Below are 3,938 nucleotides of genomic sequence, written 5' to 3' on the forward strand. Positions count from 1 at the left end.
TATATGTCTATACCCATCAACCAACTTCTTCTCATGTCCCCTCCCACTCACACAGGCTTCCCATCTTCTACTCTCCAGCTCCATTGGAGCAACTTTTTATGTCCCTACATATGAGTGGGAATAAGTACATTTCCAAACTGGCAACTGGGCTGGAAAGAAAGTTTTCTCTGGGCTTGGACTGAGATGACATATATGAACACGTATATACCTCTCTATTCCTTAAGCATCTAAAGATTTTGCCATGATTTAAATCCGATTCAGGTGGTAAAACATCTGGAAATCATGATGGCATTTACTGAACATCATAAATTGTTGACAAATAAAGCTTAAAATTATGTAATGTACCATTTTGTGCTAAATCAGATGCCATATTATGCTAGATTCTCCTACAGATGAAAAGTGGCAGACGCTGAAAGTACAAGAAAAACCTATGAGACGAATAGTTTAAAGAAATCTGATTTTTTTGTTAAATTAACAATTGGGAAAAGTCTGCTTCATTCTATTTTGCTTGTGAATTCTCTCTCTCTCTCTCTCTCTATATATATATATATGTGAATATTGTGTAAATAGCCTAAATGTGTCTTCAGCTGAAATTTGCCATTTTAGTTTAAAAGAAACTATAATATTATATTTCATGGGCTGAAAAATGGAAGTGCTGGTCTGGATAAAATTATTTCTCCCTTTTTAAACCCAAAAATATATAATAATAAAATTGGTTACAGCCCTGTTACTGCAGTTAGAGAATTAGAAGAATTCGGGTTAGACTGACTCTTTTCTTTTGCACATTTCTAATCTATCTTGGTATTTTGAAAAAAAAAAAAAGTTATAAGGAGAACATCTGTTGCTACTCATGTCATTCTTCATGTACATCAGGGTCCGTAAAAGTTTAAGGGGGCCTCTCTCTATCTTTTTAAAATTAGTGCTTAGTCAGAATTCTAAGAGTTTTACATTGCTTAGTTCATCCAAATTATCAAAGAAGACCAGCGATTCTTCCCTCAGCTTTACCCATCTCCAGCAACAACACTGTGCTCTCTTCCCTCCCGTCCTCCCAGGTAACTGATCGCCTCCTTTCTTTCTCCACCTCTCCACCGCCCCTCCGTATGTGCTGTTGCATTTTCTCCCCTCCAATTTAATTAGGTTTATATTTCCATGCTTGCTGTCTCCTTGCACCCTATCCTTTACTCCCCAACTCAACCTTAAATTTCTTTTGCTTTCTCTCTGCTTTTAAACTTGATAACTTTGCAATTCAATATATAAATTAATATTTGATGCAAAGCCTTTATCCCTTCCATGCACGCACATGTACTGAGCACCTACCAGAGTCAGTCCTTACTCTACACATTGAAGACGTAATAGGGACAAGATAGGTCAGAATCCCCAGCTGATGGAGCATATCAGACAAATGTAAGTGTTATGCAGAGAGAAAGTATTAGATGCTGAAATAAATTTGAATTTCAGATAAACAACAAACAGTTTTCAAAGTAAGTATGTTCCAGGCAATAGTATGTGTGGTTGGATTATAGCATAGTACAGGTTGGGGTGCTATTTGGGGGAGTTTTGCAGCTGTTCCTTCACCAAGTTATATATATCCACTTTGACCCAGGTGCCTATGTGAAGACCATTCCCCGTGTATAGTCTCTGACCTCTGTACTCCAATCTCAGCTGATCTAGATTTCCTCATTCTCAGGATCCACCTTCTTTAACCATTTTCCTGAAAAGATGCCAGGTCACATCAGTCTCTTCTTTTATAAATCATCTTTATGGTTACTACATAGACTACACAATAATCATAAAAATGCCTGGTATAGAGTCTACATGGTATAAATTTGTATTTTAATCAACCTGTAGTGCTTTGTTGTCATGAACTTTCCTGTGTGTGTGTGTGTGTGTGTGTGTGTGTGTGTGTCTAGTTTCTCAAGTTTGCAAGCACAGGAATGAAGGATAAAGGGTCTGGAGTCAAATAGTCCAGGGTTCAAGTTCTGTTTCTGCTATCCTGCTGGTCCCACAGACCTCACACAGATGATTTGCTGTGCCTCCTTTTCTTCACTTTAAAAAGGGAGAGTATAATATTATCTCCCTCATGGAGATCTTATAAATATTAAATACGATTCCATACTTGGAGTACCTGAGCAAAGCATGTTAGTTCTCCTCCTTCTTCTCTTCATCATCATCATCACCTGCATACAACTTCCAGCATAGTGCAGCACTGGGAAGATGATCAACTAATATAAACCTTCAGTATTAAGTGACCACTGAAATGAGTAATGGCTTCTGTGAACGTTTCGCTAATTTTTCATATTTATCTGGCCCTCTTTTTGGTTACAATGAGCAGTCAGAAGTAATTTGCCTTATATATTATTAAGAGAAAACAAATTTACAGATTATGTAAACCAGAAAACGTAAAAAGGAACATACTTTAAAGCAACATTCTGTCCCTGCAAAGCTCAAAATTATGTGAATTAAATGCTTACTATTCTCTCATCCCTTTTGGACAATAGATTTACAGAGGACAGAATCAATTTTTTTGTAAGAGGCCTTTCTCTTCAATGCATAAACTTTGGGTCACTGGTAAAAGTATTCAGTGACAATCATGATTATAGGTCCCCAATGACCTAAGAAAAATTAAATTATATGGCAGGTTTTCAAACCTCCTGCTCAGCAGGAAATTGCTCGTTTTAAATTATGCTTTTGCAACTGATATTTTTGGTACTACATTATTTGTTGTAGTTATGGATGTAACCAAGTTTGTAAATAGAATTCTACAATACACCTTCTAATGTTATGAAAAATAAAATCCTTTGGGTTGAAATAGTGTATGTTTAGTTTTGCCAAACAAATATAGGAGAAGCCTATTATACCATATGTCCCATCTGCATGAGAAATTAGTGAAAGTATGAAAATCAGTACTGGTATTTCTACTGCCAAATATAAATCTATAGTATACTTACCTTATTATTAAGTCTATGGTGCAATTTTTTGATATGACAGTCATGAAAGAAATAGCTCTGAAATAACCCAAAATGTAGTATGGCTGAAGCTGAAAACTCCATTAAAATGAAAGTCAAAAATTGTTCTAGACATGGTACTATCTGGGAAAAAAAATAAATCTTTGGGATAAATAAGGGCAGGTAAGAATTGGTTGTAAGGCCATGGATAGAAAAGGAGGCATAATAAGGTCTTTTCTCCCACACAAAAATGGTTTTAAAAAGTTGCTGCCTTGCCTCAGATGATGTAAACACTCTAAATTGCATCTAGCAGCAAAAGGTCTTCTGAAGAGGTCTGTGAACAACAATAACCTCTCCCCCCAAATAAAGGAGTTAGAGCTTGCCATGGCCATAAAATGTGACTATTTTTATAATAAAAATATAATAAAAGTTGAATTTACATTATTCCCATACACATTTTAGGGATCTAATGAGCACAGTGGCTGAATTCAATATTTTAATTTCTATAAGCTGAAGTCTATTTTTCTATTGCCTTCCACATTTAAGAGGTCATCTCATTTATTTTCAGTAGATAACAATTCTTTAGAATTTACTTTCATTGTTTTTATTTTAAACCTCAAGGAGAGGTTTATAAGGAGATTTGGGAATAATATAATATTTGTCAGCTAACATTTAAATAGGGTGATATTTAAACTCATTCTATAGTGAGGTGATTTTTCCAGTTCTATTTGGAGTGATAAGAATTTATGCTGGGTGATATGAAAAGAAGAGAAAGGATATACCTTCCCCCAAATGTCTCTCATGCATGCCTGGGTGTGGTATAATATGCTCCTTCTTTCCTAGGGGGAAATTCTGCCTATTAGAAGAATTTGAGGCAAAAAAGAGGCTTTAGGAATAATACAGTAATGTCTCCAGAAAATAGACATGCATGATTTCAGGGCTGAACCTGTGTTATGTGTGTGCCCGTGTGTGTGTGTGTGTGTGTGTGTGTGT

Source organism: Otolemur garnettii, unplaced genomic scaffold, assembly GCF_000181295.1.
Source record: "Otolemur garnettii isolate 467f Iridium unplaced genomic scaffold, OtoGar3 scaffold00050, whole genome shotgun sequence".
Taxonomy (NCBI): domain Eukaryota; kingdom Metazoa; phylum Chordata; class Mammalia; order Primates; family Galagidae; genus Otolemur; species Otolemur garnettii.